The sequence below is a fragment of the Myiozetetes cayanensis genome, unplaced genomic scaffold (genome assembly GCF_022539395.1).
Source record: "Myiozetetes cayanensis isolate MyiCay16 unplaced genomic scaffold, myiCay2020 scf1, whole genome shotgun sequence".
Taxonomy (NCBI): Eukaryota; Metazoa; Chordata; class Aves; order Passeriformes; family Tyrannidae; genus Myiozetetes; species Myiozetetes cayanensis.
In genome coordinates this window covers 70960898-70979023 of record NW_026086604.1, presented here as the reverse complement: position 1 = coordinate 70979023, position 18126 = coordinate 70960898, and the positions used below count along the sequence as shown (strand labels likewise).

Here is an 18126-nt window from a genome sequence, read left to right as displayed (position 1 = left end):
TTTTACTGAGTTGCAAATTTCTCTTGTATTTTAAGCACATTTCTCCTTTTGGTTCAGTTTAATAATCCATGACACAGAAGTGGTTCTTTGAGCTGTTTTGAAGAACTAAGTTATGTAATTTCTATCTGTGAAAAGCCATGAGGGAACTCAAAACTTATCATCTGCAGGATGAGGTACTAGTGTTTGAAATTAGTTTTTGGTTTGCATGCCTGTTGGAGAAAACTCTTTGCCTTCCAAAATGTGGCAGATAATATATTTAAAAGGAATTTCAGAAGAGATGCCATGCTATTTGAAGTCTAATTTTACCAACCTTGCTATTCACAAAAATGTTTGAGAATTCCAGGAGACAACTTACCTTTGTTTTTGTTACTCTTTGAAAGGAGAACTTAGGGGATGATCCAAGATAAGTAATGAAGAATTACAGTGTAAAATTAGATCATTTAAAGAGTGCAATAAAACTCTAAAAACCTTAAAGTGTAGGCCATGAGTCAAGTTTTTGCTATAGCAATTCTGTTTGGGAGGTGATTTATTTGGAACAACGATGCATTTGATTTCAGTGATGCTGATTTGCTACTTTTACCATATGTCTGAAGTTTAAGTAGAACAATACCTACAATGAATTTCAAAAAAGAATCAATGGTGAAGTATGTCTTTGAGCATAAGTACTAGTTCTTCTGTGGAAGGGGAAGAATGTCTAGTATTTCAGTAAATATAAACAATTTTGCATGGTGGTCAGTTTTCTTGAGGATCAGATATAGTTATTGTGTTGCAAACAAGAGTTTACCCACATCTTCATGTAAGTCTGTCTTGTCTAAGATGCATTTTGGGCTGTAGAGAAGCAACTGAAATGATATAACTTGTCTGAACTGAGCAACTTGTCAAAATCCATCCAGAACTGTTCTTACATGACACATAGTTCTCCCTTGCTAATAGTCTCACATCCAGCTTGTTTCAGAGGACCTTATTGCATTTTGTAATATATTGATAGAACCATTTTGTGATACAGATGATTTAAAAATAAGACTATCTGGGAAGAAAGGCAAAGTAAATGAATGCTCTTCTACTGTAGGATGAAATTATTGGAAATGTTGGATTCATTAAAAATTCACTTCTGCTACTATCTCTCCCAGTATTTTAAGGGTGAGCTTCATCTTGTGCACAGTACCAAGCTTCTTGGTTTCTTACTGTCAGTATTTCTTATGAGGTGGAGTACTGGCTTCCTCATTAGTCCTTTGGGAGTAATTGAAGGTATTCAAAGGCTGAAACCGGAGTTGAATGAATTCCAGTCTTGTTTGTTTGGTGTTTTGTGGAGACCAGTGGGAATGCTTATAGTGACCTATAAGAAATTTTTACCATGGTTGCTGCTTTCCAACTTTCCCTGTTCCTTTGCCATCAAGGGGACATCTCTGGCACTCTTAACCAGTCTTTTTTCTCTAAGGAGGTGGATCACACTTTGTAAGTAGTGTGTCTGTAAAAAAAAAATTGAAAGAAAATAAAAGCTACTCCCCTTGGTTATGCTGTTGCAAATGAAGGTGATGTTTCTTCTGAGGCAATTTTTGTTGAGTACATCCTAAGAAAGGGGTTGCAGGCTTATGTTATTTTTCTGACTTTTCCATGTTTTGCTTTCTGTGAATTGCTGATACACAGGGGCAAGTAAAAGAGCACTGGAAAAGCTCTGACATAATCTATTTGATGGAAAACATAGGGTAAGGCAGAATGGGAGAAAATGCCAAAAGAAATAAACTATGTTCCGATGCAGTATGTAGCATATGCAGTTAGCAGTACTAGGTGAGCTAACTTAGTTTTTATACAGGTTTCCCCACAAGATTTCCACTATTCACTTCAGGGAGTCAGAACTGAGGTGCTCTTGAGTAGCACTAACTGCTTTTATTGACTTCATACCCCACTGTACAGATGAAGTGCCTTGAAAATGAGCTTGTCAATTTTGTCATACTTTTTTGTCAAAAGACTTTGACATTTCCAAACATGTCACTCAATAGGATATAGAGAAAATATTGTGATAACTGTAACTTTCTCTTTCAGCTTCCCCTTATTAATTTCAGCTTTTTTGAGAAAACTGATTTTAATTTAAAAACTTCAAGCAAAGCTCTGAACCTGAAAAAAACAACAGATGTCTTAAATCCCAGTACTATATCCTCTGTTAGAAATTGCAGTAAATTCTACTCTATTAAACAAAACAAAACAAAACAAAAAAAAAACCAAAACAAAAAAAAACCAAGGAAACCATAGTGCACATAGCCTATCCATCTAACTTTATACCTGTCTCTAATGACTCTTGTGATTTACAGATGTTTCAAGACACACAAAAATGGGACATGAATTGGTCTGTTGTCAGCAAACAGCAAATAGCACTGTCTCTTGTTGCAGTTTTAAGCATGTAAGAATGTGTAAACAAGCACAAGATTCTTGGTGCTGAGTTTATTAACCTCTCACTTAATGACTTGCCTTATTCTTTGCATTTCAATATTAGTTTTGATTTCTTTCAGTCACTGAATCTAGATTTTCTGCCTCTCAAATGGGATCTACTTTTGCATTTACAGGCTATGCAGCGCTTTCCCACTAATGCTCTATAGGAAAATGAATTGTTTTCCTGACTACCCATTATAAAAAGAGATGATCCTCATACTCTGTAAAAAAGGAAGGCAGCCTGTATACCTGAAATTGGTGTATCAAGAAGTGTTTATTCCTGTCTTTTATTGTTAGTATTTTTCTGAACTACCATTTAGTGGGTAGAGGGGCAAGGAATTACTGAGTCAGAGGAGGATAGGTCCTGCTTTGTGTTTTGTGCCAATAAGCTCTGTTCTAACAGCTCTGAGATATATCACCAACCTGCTGTAACAAGATGTGCATAATAAAGTAAAAATAGGGTGCTTATCTTTATTTTCCCTGCTCTTTGGTCTCTACCTCCAGAACTGCCCAGCTCTGCATCTCAAACTGTATTAACTGCCAAATTCTCTATTTGCTCTCCCTGCTCTGGGGCTTTAGCAACAAACTACAGGACCCATAGGTCTTCTGGGGAAGAGCGTGTTCCAACAAGGAAATAGAGAAACCTTTCCTATTTTTTTCCCAGTGATTTCTACTAGTAGCACACAAAGCAGTGTAAAGGATCTCTTTCTGGAAGTTGGTAGAGAAAATCTTCTTCTGAATGTTGCTGCATCTGAACAGTGACCTTAAGAGGATTTTTTGGGAACGAGTAGAGACTGTAACATAGGTTAAAATTTTATGAAGATGAACATTTTTATGTAATTGGGGCCTAATTTTGGGTAACTGGGGAGGTTTATTTGATCTCTCAAAGACCAAGTTCTCCAGATGCAACACAATTAAGACTGACTCAAATCTTTGTTGTCACTAGAGGAATCATCTGAAGATAACTCTTTGCATAGAAATATGTGGACACAAACAAAAGTAAAAGACATATTTTCATTTTTGTAATCCTTTGACTTTATTTTGATTGGCAGTGGAGGCTAACAGTAGCAGATAAACTGGTTTAGGTTCTTTTCTACCACTGAGAAAGGAGAGAGGGGATAAGAAATTAACAGAAATTAAGGAGGGGGGGAAAAAAACCAACACAAATATTGATTTTTGTTTTAAATAGATTGATTTTGGGAAAGAAAAGGCTCTTCTATTAACAACATAGTGTAGTCCTGAAACTAGTTCAAACAGTTGCATCATTTTAAGTTGATTAAGACAGAGCAGAATAAAGAAACTTCTGCCAGACTGTCTGGTGAAAACATTGCTGAGTGCCCTGCTAGGATGCTAAGATTTCCAGTAAGTCAAGGTTGCATATTTACGAGTAAATGTTCCCTTTGGATTAAGTCCTTCTTCCCATTGCTAAAAGGAAAGAGAAGTTTAAATTAGAATTCTGATAAATTAAAGTGTTCACCATGAGAAGTTTCTGAGGGAGAGAACCAGAGAGGTGTGCTGGATGTGCAAAGTGATGTGCACTTCCAGACCAGCACCAACTGTGTGGTGTCACGATGGCAGAATGAAGAGCACAGGTCCTAACCCTGAGGAGATGGAGGTGCCGTGCACAAAAATATTCCCATGTTGTGGCAAGAGGAAATAGACATTTCTGTGAATTTGTGAGCAGGTAATTCAAAAGGATCTTTGTACCTACTCATTTTTTTGGATGAGAGAATAAGAATGCTTCCTAGGGAGAGCGTCGGAAGGAAACTATGAAATGTAGCCCTGAGCTTGTTCTCTAAATTACAAAAAACTACTCCAAATACCTGACAGACCCCCTAAAACTAAGCTGTGCATAATATATGCCTCATCCTTGTTAAAGCAGTGGCTTTACCATGAAATCTTCTTATTGAGAAAAACAAAGTAAGAAAAATAAAGGAAAAATAAAAGAAACCTGAAATGTTCTTAATATGCAGCTGCATCAATTCTGGAGCTACTACTAATATTTATATGCACATTTAGTACACACACAGCGTAAGTAAACAGAAATTTGAAGTGGTCTGGAGGTTTAAATGTGCTTTCATATTTCCTGTTGTTTACACATTTTTGTTCAGTTTCATCTTGTCTGTGGTAATGATTTTAAAATACTACAATTTTTTATCAAAATGTAATGTATTTTTAACCCTATTACTTTAATGTTATACTATTTAAATCCCATTTTAACATTGTTTTTATATGGGATAATTTAGTATACCCTTCTGTGTGGTCTAATTTTCATTTGCAATCTCTATGTATCAATACTGCCTCCAGCACAATGTAATGCGAAAGCCAAATAAATTTGTTTTGAAAAAATTCAGACCTTGGGGTAGAAAGTGAGAGAATAAGTTGTGTGGTGGATTAAAGCACTAACAAATGCAGCATGGGCAGGCAGGCATATATATTTAGTCTGTGGTAGAGTTTGAACCTTTTCTTAGACAAAGTATGATTATCTCACATATTTATCAGCGGTACAGTTTCTCTTTGTTGCATTGTTTCAAGTTCTCTTACCTTTGAAGGAGGATGAGAACTTTGAAATATGGCAACTTTTCCAGCAGTATTGTTTGTATTTCTGAAGGGAATACCAGTCTTAACATCAGGATTTCCATATCAAGTTGGGTGTGTCTTTGTTCTTTCTTCTCCTTGTTTGTGCTATTTATTTCCTGCAGTTGTTTTAGGAAAACTTTGGAGGCTTGCTCTGATGCAGAAGTTCAAATAAAATGCCTTTTTCTTCTTATATAATTACATGTGATCAGAAACAGTGGAATCGTACAGGCCTTTGTACACAGGACATGAATCCTACCATCATGTCCTAGTAAGCAAAATCTTCTGTTTCACCATTCAAGTTCTTGAATATTCCTAAAGGCATTACTAATAGGAGTTCCCTGTTTATTGGTCAGTTTACTGCAGTTAGTTCTGTATGTATTACTGTTTCATACAATTAAGTTATAAATTACCATCTAAATTGTGCTTCTTGGTGAATTGTCAAAGATAACGAAAACCAATACCTGATTCTGAAATTAACATTGTATTTTAATAAATTTTCCTCAGGACAATTTGCCTGTGCCTCTGCATACTTTTCTGCATAAATTCTCCCAGAGCTTGAGCACCAAAACTGTAGATCACCCCCAGCACCAGCCATCAAACTTCTTGCTCCCTTTTATGTTGTGTTTTTACGTGAAATTGGGATCTCAAGCAGACTTGAAATACAGAAGCAAAATCAGATCCAGGTATTCCTTCTGTGCTGCCTGAGGTGAACATGTGGGACACCAGTGTGGTGAATTCAGAATCATGTACTTCATGCTCTACTTAGTGTGAATGTAATATGGTACTAGAAAATAAGTGCAGGTTCTGTGGATTGGAGATACTGGAGGAGGGCAAGGGGGCTGTGAAAGGAAGTTCACTGTGGGCACAGTGCTGAGTAACTTTGGAATCTGTTTTCTGCTTTATCATTTAAGCCTAGTGTACAACAGAGGATAGATGTTTGCTAACAGCTTCTGATGACCTAGGTATTGTAATGAAATTCTTGACAGGGATCCTACTCCTATATTAAACTCTTCTCCTTCCTTAATTTTGTTAGTACTGAACACAAGAAAAAAAAATATGTTGAGGAGCTTGGAAATTATTATGTGTGTCCTCTCTGGGAGGATGCCCAGAACTAAAGTGTTTACCTCTGTATATTTGCTTAGCCTGAGGCATTTGTGATTGCTTCAGCACTGTGAGCAGCCGGGGAGATGGGAGTGTGCATGCATGTTGGGTGGCAAAGGGAGGGATAGGCTGCTAGAAGAATGCCAAAGCGTTGAATGCTTTCACTGCTGATGGGGAAAACATTTGGCCCTTGGTAAGAATATTTCAGACAAGTCTTGGAATATGTCCATATCGCAACCACCATATTCTTGCTATATCTACAGTTGCCTAAAAATAAACCCCAAACAAACAAACCCCCAAGCATTCAACTTCATGATGAAGAGAGAATAGAAGAGCTAAGAATCTTGCTGGGCGAAGGGGAGCGCATCAGTTTGCAATCTATGGTACCAGATGGACTGAGCTGTGTTCTGGCTCTGGTGATGGATATGTTAACTTTTGTCTTTCTCTCATGCATGCTCAAATGGAAAAAGGGAATGCATCCATCATTGAAGGAGACCAATCAAAGTCAGGAAAAAAAATGACACAGAATATGAAAGCACCATAGACTAAGAAACTGTTGTTAACTCTCTCTCATAGTCTTATATCATAGATGATTCCAACACCTTTGGGCTGGGAACCTAAATTTTATAAAGCTTGTTGATGTGTTGCACCAACTGATGTCACATTCCCCCAGTGTTGCTTAAGAACCTCTCCCTCCATTTGGAAAAAGAGACTACAAATCTACCTGTTTTCCTGATACTTAAAAAAAAAAAAATTATTAGACTTACCTGGGATTCAATATGCTCTCTTGTCTTTAAAATGTAGTGGATATGATTTCTTTAAATCATTTTGGAACATTTTGAGTAACAAAGTGGATAAGCTAACTTGTGGAATAAACCAACATGCGTGGAAACTGGCACAGTTTTTAAACACTGTACATTGTAATGGCATTTTGTTGGGGTATTATTACTTCAGCTGCACAATTATGGGAGTCTGTTGCATATTAGGAGACACTTTTCTCATAACCTCAGGCTATATGCACTGAGCTGAATTTTCCTCTTCAGACTATCATCTTGGATTCTCCCAGACAACATATCACTGCTTTTTTTTTTTCTCTCTGTAACAGTGCATGCTGTAGGCAATAGCGAGTGTAATACTTTCTACATTGTTAGGCAACAAGCATTATCAGCAGCTGCAATATTCAGGATTAGTCTTTTTGTTATTATTTGGCATCTGCAGTACCTACATGAATCTGTTCAGTCCTGTTTCTCCAGAAGGCAGCTGGGTTCTCTGAGAGAACATATGAGAGAACATATCCATAAATGTTTTCTGAAATTGTCACTATGCTCAGGAGTTCACTATTTATTGGAACTGCAGTTTTCACAACGCAGTTCATTGAGATATATAAAAACTTGTGTTTTATTTAAAGAAAATAAGCTATATGAAAGGGCATCTTCACATTAATGGTGAAGTGGGGACAGATCAAGGTTCTCAAAGCTGCACCACAAATCAGTTCCTGAGTGAGAATTATAATCCAGCCCTCATAACCCCAAGATTAATCCTTGGTCTGCTAGCAAGCAGATGTCTCCGAATTAATTATGCTACGGAAAATGTATCAGCTGGTATCCCACAGTACAGCAAATGTATTTCAGAATATCAAATAAAAACCAGGACTTTCTTGGGAGTTGCAGACTAATTTTTTTTCTCTAAAAGGTGTCTGTCATCTAAACTTCATTTGAATTTTTTAAAACTAGAATGAAAATGTTCACTGGTTTTTGCAAAAGGTCAGAGAAACAATATTTTTATGGTTACATGTTCAAAGATACATTTGCTTAGTATTTATCTTCTGTGATACCTATAGTTTTGGTTTTACCTTTCTTAGCTTACTTGCCTTCTTTGGAAAATGAAGGAGCCATATACTCATTAATGAAAGAAAAAGAGCAACTGTTTGGTTTCATGCAGACTAAGTGTGTAGATTGTTTTGCGTGTTCTTCCTAAATTGTCATAGATATTGGAGAACTTACATGGTGAACAATTAAAATTAAGGTTTACATGCTAACATCAGTTATCAGTCTGCCACCTAAGTTGGAGAATCAGTTAGGACATGAAATGACTGGGCAGAATTCCGTAAGAGGAATAACATTTTATCCCATGGACAGCTGTGCTCTTATTAGGGTGAGTGGAGTGACGTTAAGACTATATTTCTTATAAGTGAAAGTTGTAGAAGAGGTAGAAGCTTTTCAGTGTTTCATTTTGGGGGAGAAAGGAAATTTGTCAAGAAGGCCGTTGCATGGTATCCTTCTCTGTCGGGGGTGGACCAGCAGGAGCCTACAGAGAATGGAGAAAGATGCAGAAGGGCTGCAAGGAAGCCTCAGAGGAAGAAGTTTATGTGGAAGTTCTCTAACAGCTGCAGCTGTTAGGGGTTGCCTGAGACCCAGATACAGGATGCAGCCTCACAAACCTCTGTAGAACTCCCTGTCTGTACCCCAGACCACTCCTTCCTTTCCTCCCCAGTTCTCCCTTCTCCCTATATGGCTGGACATATTCCCTGTGGCCAATCCCTCCATTCCTCTTATCACTGACCCTCAGGATTTGATGTTCCTGGCAAGAATCCCTCCTTTGTTCCCAATTCTTCTATACTCCCCTGTATATAAACTGACATCTTGTTTTAATAAACACCATTTTGTGGGTCACTCCTGTGTGAGTGTCTCCTTAACAAGGTGTGCCACGAGGGTCAATTCCTGGGGGGATAACACTCCCCCCCCGCGATACTTCTCCAATATTAAAATGCACATGCACACACACCCCAAACAAAAAAACCCCACACCCAAAGCAAACACAAAACATCTATTACGTTTCATCTTAAGAACACCCCAAAATGCCAGAAACATTTAGTTTAACTAAGTCTTGTAGACAAACACACACAAATACATCTAGCGTACATTGTGCTACAGTGTTTAATAATTTTTTCTTTGACTTTCATTATGAAGTTGATTTCTCTGGTTGTGATGATTTCAGCCTTTTGTGTCCTCAGTACTAGCACCATTTGGCTGAAAGGTGGTAAAAGGTGTTATTCATGTCAGTATCCTGGAACTGGAAAAGTCTGCCTGGATTATCAAACCAGTGAAATTCATGTTCAGAAAATCATGTAAAAGTTTGGAGACATGTAAGCAGCAAATATCAGTGGCAACAGAGCACTAGAAATGTCCTGTAGGCTTCAGTCAGAGAGCAAAAATACACAAGGATAAATGGTGTAACACTCAAGAATAAATACTTTCAGAAGTTTTGCTGTCAAATTCAAGGGAATCAGAGTTGTATCAGAACTGATTTATTTTAAATGAAATTATTCAGTTGTGTAATTTGTAGAAAGTTGGATAAAGGCCATGTTTCCCCTGCTCTTTGAAGTCTTCATGAAAAAACATGACTTCAGTGGGAGCAAGACCACAATAATTTATCCTTTATTACTGTTTTTCTCCATCTCTACCATTTTAAAATAAGTAATACTGTTTGTTCTGTCAACAGTCTTAATAATGTGTTATACTTTAAAAATTACTATTTTGGGAGCCATGGTGGTTTTTTTTTTTTTTTTTTTTGTTGTTGTTGTTGTTTTTTTGGTGGTTTTTTTTTTTTTTCCAAGACCAAAGTGCTGCTCTTAGACTATAAATCTGTGGTGGTTGATTAAAAGGTTAAATGTACATTAGCATGTCCTGTCACTTTGACCTTGATAGAGTTAAAGCAAGTAGTGGGGCAAGTTCAGTGGCTTTAAATGAGCTATTATTAGTCAAATCCCTGCAAAGCCAAATGAATGTTATGTCATTCTGTTTTATAATTTTCAGACAGAGAGCTCTGGCTGACTGGTAACTTCACATATTCTGATCTATTCTTTCCTGTTAGCAATACGTTTCCTGTCCTGGCACTCCAGTCTGTACATTTTTTCTTATTTTGGCCAAGTGGAAAAGTGTTACTGTAAATAGAGTTAAAGCTGTATGTAATTTATGGAACTAATGTTAAAGACCTTCCCTTTTAGTAAAACTGGAAAAAAAGAGATACCATGGCTAATAGTATAGCTAGCAGTATGCAGAATATGACCAGGGCTCATATTCCTGAACATTGGCACATGTTACAGCAAGTGCAGTGAGTCTGTTGCACTCAGATCTATTGCTTATGTAATTTCCATGTGGCAGTACATGTGTACGGATGTCCACAGTTGTTCATAACTTGGAGTTTGTGCTCAGCAAGTCAAGAACAATGCTGGGACTTCAGAGAGTCCTCGTACTGCTCCTGTTTTGTCCAGATGTGATTTTTGAGTTGAGCTGGTAGGCACATATGTCAAGATCTGTAAGCTTCCAGCTCTGCATGTGGAACAGACGTGGGTGTAGCACTCCATACATTGATTTTCTGTTCTGCAGTGTATGTCTGCAGGCGTTGGTCTGTTAAGGTTGCGGTTAGGGGGCCTGGTTTTGTGGTCTCAAGCAGCAGTGACAGGGACGTGTTCGAGGATGTGATTGATTTTTCATTTGTTGTGCTTTTGCATTAAAATTCCTACATTTGTTTTGTTTTGGTTTTACTCTGTCTGATATTGTGATTGGAAAAGCATGTAAGCAAAATGTTACTTTATAAGGAAGATATTCTTATTTCTTCCATTGTTCCTTATGCCTAGATTCTCCTTAATAATTGCCATCTTTCCATGTGCATTCTTTAGTCGAGTAAATAAGCTAGGTTTAATGAGAGCACAAGGTTGTAGATAGCAGTTGTTGTAACAATTCATCTGTGATTCATACCTGAAAGTAGGATATATTTTCATAATGCAGGTATGTTTTGGAGGAAGGTAAATATTTGTGTCTTTTTATTCCTGCTCTTATTTCCCTCCATCCTTTTCAGTTTTGGTACATGTCTGGTTTTGTCAAGATTTTCTCTCTTGCCATATATCAACCAAAGCAAATAATGTGTTCAATAGTATTTTAAGCAGTATATAAAGTTTGCTTACATTTGCTCAGTTCTCCTGTGCAAAGACAGTGAGAACACTGAAGTGGGGATAAGCCCATCTACCTGGTGTTCCTGATGCTTCTACTTCAGCCCCACCAACATCAGCAGAAGTCACTAGAAGCAGCTTACCTAACTCATGCTATCATCTCTGTGGAGGAAAAGTCACTGCTGGCTGGTGGAGTGATGTGGAGCAGGCATATTCTTATCCCATTTGGTGTTCCTTTTTGTGTTGTGAGGTGAACACTGCTTGTCATTCAGGTGTTGTATGAAAATCCTGAGTCCTGGACAAGCTCCCAGGTGACTGGGTAAGGTGAGGTAGCTGCTGTGGCACACTGCCTGAGTAATGCCATGCAGCTGTAACAGAAGTGGGAAGTCTCAGCGTGCAGACGAGCCATGATGTCTAGACATGCTGCTATTATTTCTTTGCTCAATTCAGTGTGTAGCCAAATATCTTTTCAAGTGTACTAGACAGATGTGAGTACAGTGCCCACAGCTATATAACAGCAAAGGCTCTTAACTGTGTGTGTGCTCTCCTCCACATCCCTGCCAGATTTAATCATACTGCTTGGTCATATCAGTAACCATATTCTATCATAACCAGTACCATATTCTATCAGCAGCAGAAAACAGCACTCCTATGTGTTTATTATTAAATCTAGTGAAGATTTCTTCTACTAGTGTACAACTAGAATACACTTTTGTATATTTTTATCCATTTGTATTTTATCCCCCCCCCTCTTTTAAATTTATGTGCTTCTGGGCAAATAAAATGTACCACGGCTGAATTTCCCTCTCATGTGGCTCTATCATTGAGAGTGGAGGCAAACATCTGTTTGGAAAGTGAGTTTGTCTGTTGTTTTCTGTGACCATTTTCATAAAATTTTTTGTGTTAAACTGAAACTGATTATCAGTTTCAGAAGTCATTTTGAAAGGAAATAGTAGGAGACTCAGGTATGAGACAAAGCCACTGTAGTCTTTTTACTTTAGCAAATGATAAACCAAAGCAAGATTAAACTAAAACATGGTTGTGTATCTCCCAGTAAAATAATTGATGTGGGTTTTTTTGCAGTTAGTGTTCTGATTTTGGTGGCCTTATTTACAATTTGTATAAGACTGGTTTGGTGTTGGCGGAGTTAGCCTAATTTTACCTTAACTAAGTGAATATTCGGACTAGTTTCTGGTGTTATCTTACCCTCAGCATGTACTGTATTGTGCCCAATTAGAGTTCCACCACAGTAATAGGAGCAGCAGGGTTGGCATATGAAGAAGTGTAAGGGAAGCAAGCGGTGAATCTGTAGAAACGCAACCTTTATGAGTTGGTTTGTGGGTGTGTTTTCGTGTTTTCCCTAAATCGGTAAGATGGATTCATACTCTGCTTTCCAGTTTCGTTTAGGTAATTATTAGGATTAGAATAAAAGTAAACTTGCCAAAGCTTTCATTTTAATAAAATAAAATCTGAGATGTTTATAGAGAAGTAAGAATCATGAAGCCAGTGGTGAAGGGAGAGCGGGCAGATTGAAATGCATATAGAGAAAGCTAGTACTGTTGGGCTTGTTTAGAAAAATTGAGGTATACAACCTTCTTTGTAATGTTTCAAAGCATAATAATTCAGCTGCTCATTCTGGTGTGAGTGAGTGTGTACATAAATCACTAGCATGCTGCATCTTAGAGATGGGTTTCTTGTAGTTACCTGTAAAGCTTACTGCATGGTAACAGTTATAATTAATTACTTGACAGACTGAATGTCACAGAGTAGTTTGTCATCAACATGCATGGGTGGCTGGTAGTTATGCTGAGGTGTTCAAGTATTCTCTGGTACATAGTAATATAAAAAGCAGAATTTGGTCCTTTTCCAAGTTTTAAATTTGTCCTTGCATTTCTGAAAAGTGTGAGGCAAAGAAAAGGTGATGCAAGGTCTTCTTGACAAGCTTCTACTACCACCTTGGACTGCGAAATTGAAAGTGATTTTCTCTCTTTTAGCTTCGATTGATTCCTGTGCCATGAAGAACACTATCTAAGTCTGCTTTTGGCAACTTCTACAGAGGAGTTTGACATCGCTGAATTTCACAGAAGGGTGTGTATATGTGTGCATATGATATAGATTCTTAATTTAGAAGAAAACATGTAAATTATAATCTGAAGTACTTGGTAACAGGAACTTTGTTGTCTAACCTAGAGAGTTCTTCTTGGTCATATGATGTTTGCAAATGTTTTTATGCAGTACTGCTTATATGCATTTGGCAGATCTCCTGAGACTCTCATAGGTCAGGAAAGCCCTGGAAAAAAAATTGCAAGCACTTCCAGTCATCTAGTACAGTAATTTTGTATAAGTGAGTCAATAGAGTGGAACAATGACTCTTTTTTGCCTCATGTCTCTGTTTAGGTTCAAGGGTGAACTGTTGATTGCTAGTGTATTTGTTTTGTGCATAGACATTCTCAGTCTAGGAAAAGAAAGCTTGTAGTGGACGGAATATTACTGGTTTTTCTTGTGAAGTGAATCTTGGGGTATTGAGAGCAGGAAACTGCTATGTGGTTCCTGTCTTGCTGTTTCAAGTGGAGATAGCAGTATGATTAGCAGTACCTTCTTTGTTTCAATAAAGAAAAAACAGGATAATTTTGTGAATATTATATTGTCTTCGTCATTCCTACAAAATGAGTTAACATCTTGAAGTGTGCTTAATGATGCATCTCTTGCTTGAAAATGTCTTTTGTATTGTTTTGAGATATTAGACAGTAAGTGCATTTTTTTTGGTCTTGAACTTTATGTTTTATGGAAAAATGAAAGAATACTAAATTTTTACCCATCTGAATTTTGTCATGGATTTCACTCAGGGACAGATTTCAACCTATGTCTTAGGCATGTTTAATTTTAGTGATGGTTCTTGTTCACACTGTGTAGTTAAAGCACCTTACATTTCTAATTTATTGTCTTGGGAGGCATGCTTTATGTCTGCTAAAAATGTCTGAGAATTGCTGATGAGCTGTCTCTTCAATACCTATTATTTCTCTTTTGACTCCTAGGAGCATACTACGAAGTAGACCCAGGACCCCGCTGTGCTAAACTTTGCACAAACGTTTGACAGAGGCAGTAGGTGATTACAGAGGGATGGTGACTAAAAGGTAGGTAAGCAACTGTATTTTGTTTAGTGATGTCATCACCATTCATTGATGGTGATGTCATAAAAAGATTGTAAGACGATGTCTGTAAAAAGACTTGTGAGATGGCTTTGTAGACCATTACAGTTATTCTGCCTTTCTATTTTCCCTAACCTAAGGAAATTCAAGAAATGGAAAAGGCTGGAATGCAAGAAATAGAACCTGCAAATTTCCTCTCTTCTTGCCTTTCCTAAACTGCGCTCAAAAAAGAAAACTATCTAAAAATTGGGTTGTTTGTTCAAAAAAAAATTGTAAGGGGAACTGTAAGAGTAACATGTTTGTAGGTGGCAGAGGTACTATTTCAGGATGTTGTCCACATAAATGCTTACCCTCAGTCTAAAAATGTCCTAGGAAAAAGGAAGTCTGTATAGCTAAATGACAAGGTATAGGAGACTATTAAAAGCAAGAGAACATCTGAAAAAAAGCTGTGTCAATGTTCAAAGAAGGAAATAGGGCCAAAACATTCCCCTATATAAACATAAAATTAATAAACATTTTTCTCAATCACACCAATAGCCGGAAGCTAGCTATAGAGTCTTTGTAGCCTGTGTATAATGACAATATGAAATGAATGATCTGAGATAAACCAATGGCAGAAAACTAAGTGATCCTTGCGTTTTTGTGCTCACCACTGAAAAGCATGGGGTGGTTCCTGTTTGGAACCCTTCTTATGGGAGGCTTATAGGATTGCCTTTCCCAGCTGGAAGTATTTGTAGGGGAGATAGTGGAACAAATTGCACATTCCCAATTTAACAGGTCCAGATGTAGTTTAACCAGGTTTTTTTAGGAATGGTAGAGGGAAATAGCTACAGACTGTGGCATGCAACCTCTTGCTTTAAAATGTCTCAGCAGTTGAGTTCTTGAAGATGTCTGATTTTATGCCATATTTCAGAAAGCGTTCATGTGGAATCAGGGAGCCTAGAAACCTCTTGTGGATTAATTAAAAATTATATTAGCATATATGTTTTAGAAAGGACATTGGATAATATAGGAGAGATACTGAGAAAGAACTGATTTCTATGTATAAATGCCTGATTAAGAAGATATTTAAGAACTGGTTAATATTAGCCTTCAACTACTTGAATCATGCTTACAAAGGTGATGGAACCAACGTTCTTGGTTGTGTCAAACTATGCAACAGGGAGTTAACATGTACAGATTGCAAATTAAATATTCTGACTGGGCATTTTAGGAAAAACGTTTTCAAGAGGAGGGTAGTACAGCACTGAATAAAGTTACCTGGGGGTGGAGTGGGCGTGGCATCTCTCCCAGTGGGAGCTTTCACGTCTTAGTTGGACAGTGCTACAGCTGCCCTGACCTACTGTGGCTTTTAGTGATTGGTCCAGACTGGATGTCTCCCAGAGATCCCACCTAACCAGCATATGGTGTGCTGTTCTGATGTCCTCATCTCAGAACGAGTGGGTAGAACTGGAAAGGTTTCAGAGAAGGGCAAAAAGAATGAAGAGGGGCAGCAGGATGCAGAAGACATCCATGGAGCGGCATACATACAGGAACAACTAACTAGATGAGAGCCTCCATACCGGAAAAGAGATAGTGACCAGATGCTAAAGCTTGCTGTCTATAAAATTATAAAAGCTGTGAGGTGTATGGATGGAAAATGCATACTCAGTGCCACCTAATTTTGTATTAGAAAAGATATGAGATGAAACAGGCAGGGAACAGTTTTAAAGCTAGAAAAATTAGTGTTTTTTTTTTTTGCGTAATAAGTCATTCTGAAATTTCCTGCCACAGCATAATATGTGTGCTTCATGGGTGCATAGAGCTACTGAACAAAATTGGAAAAATGGTGGAAAAAAAAGAGGAATTAAAAAAAAAAAAGAAGCAATAAAGTCATTACCTCTAGGCAAGGAAGTTACTAAGTGGCAAGCTGTGGGAAGTGTGCAGTGTTTTGGGGAGATTGGGAGAGAATATTGTATGTGACTGCGCTAGTTTCCACTCTAAACATCTGCTCTTGGCTGGTCCTGGAGACAGAGTAGTAGGTCAGGCTGAATGTTTTGCGTGAGCCAGTTTTGTCATTTCATTTGGGCTAAACAGCCAGCTTGACCTACTGTGGTGGTTCTTACATGCTATTTTATAAACAGTAAGGTTGCAGGGTGCAGTCCCAGAAGAGAACTCTGTTGCTAAAAGTATTTTTAAAAATGCTAAGCTGTTATGTAATTTGAGGTCTCACACTGTGCTTGGAGACTTTTCCCTCATTGTAAGATAAATGCTTTTAATCTTATTTTGGCACTTGATAAATTACAATTAAATTTGTTTTAATATGTTCAAGCTGTTTCATTGAGAGTTCAGTTCTTAGTCCAGAAATCTCAGTTTTTTGCTTACTGTGTTCTCTGTACAGTCTGTAGTGCTTTTCACGCAGAGAAGAATTACCAGAACTCCTTTTTTCAATATGTAAGTTCTAGTGACACCCATTTTGTTGTAGAGCAAATATCCTTTGAGGGAAGAGATAAGCAAGATGAAACAGCAAAGTCTAGAGAGAGTAAAAAGACAATGAGAAAAGAGTGCTGAATTTGGAGATACTTCTGTGTTTGTGAATTAATTTGAGAAGCAAAATTTTGGAGTTGTATTATGACATCAAAGGGGAAAGGCTAACAGTGTGGCAGGGTTTCATAATGATAGCTGTTGAAATGGCCAGAACAGATAAGGCTACTGGAAGAAAGAGGGTCATAGGAGAAGATTAGTAGAAAATAGGTAAATTTATCTGAAGGAATTGAATGAAAAGAGGTAAGTAAGCAAGGTTGAGAAACTGAGTAAAGTTCTGAAGAATTAACAGAATTTTAGGAGCTTAGAGAGAAGCAGATATTGGGAATGAAAGAAACAGTGTCTTTGGTTTTCCATCAGTGGTTTATGCACCTCAGATAAATGGATCTATACAAATATTAAAGAATATTCAAGTTTCCTGTATCAGTATCTGTACTTCCTCTGGGAAGTTTTCCAAGGGGACTTGAAATCAGAAAACACAGATGGGGAAAACAATGTTTTTTGCATTAGATTAGAGAGGTTAGTTGCTCTTGGTAAAAATGAATTTTGTTAAAATAGTAACAAAAATGAGACTAAAAAGCTGAAATGGAAACTAAGGATTTCTAAGTAACATGGCCAAAACTTGCAAAAACACAAATGGTACGAATATTTCAAATAGTGATATACAGTCCTGATGAAAAAGTATTTTTCTTGCAGGAAGAGGGGATACAAGGGTGTGGTTTTAGATAAATGGAATAGGAGTGGTTACAAGGGGAAGAAGAAGAGGTATGTGACATAGGTCATTACTAATTTAAAGTATTGCTTAGGTCAGCCATTTCCCTACCCTCCTAATTCTTTGAGCTCATCCATTTGTGAAGAAAAGTCCTTCTTCCTGGCCCTTATAACTCCTTTGGTGTCTTCCTTGTGGCACTGTGTGTGTAGTGATTGGAGGTTTCCCTTTGTTGAGGGCTTGTGAAATTTTAACAAATTAAACATAACAGTGAAAAGCTTATTAGTAGTAGTTGTTGTTCTTTGTTAAAAGGAACCTGCATGGCTTCAAAGCAGCAATAGCAATTTCAGAGTTGAAGAAGCTTCATTCTCTTTCAGACACTGTGCCTGGTATGTGACATAACCACAGACCACTGAGCTGCAAACAACTTTGCACTGAAGTGATGAATTGTGCTGTGCTTTAATCTGCATACAGGGTGAAGAAGGATCAGGGAGGAATGGATGAGGTCACTGTGTCTAATGGAAAGACCCTTTGTTTCTTACTACAGAAAATTAGACTCTTACCATTAAAGCTAGTTAAATCTCTGAGATTAATGGCATCTAGAAGCAGGGTTTTAACACCTGGTGTGAAACTAAATGGTCTTTGATTTATAATTTTTTTTTTTTTTATATACTGAAAATTCTGTT

The 18126-nt window shown here is 37.5% G+C and overlaps 1 protein-coding gene across 2 annotated transcripts in view; it reads left to right on the top strand.

Moving 5' to 3' along the window:
- The window catches only part of SEMA5A (semaphorin 5A), a 324829-nt gene that overhangs the window by 69268 nt on the left and 237435 nt on the right, over window positions 1-18126 (top strand). For both annotated transcript variants that reach the window (XM_050315083.1, XM_050315092.1), the window contains exons 2-3: window positions 13054-13147; window positions 14095-14193. The gene's annotated coding sequence lies outside the window, so the exon portion shown is untranslated. The remainder of the gene's footprint in view (window positions 1-13053; window positions 13148-14094; window positions 14194-18126) is intronic.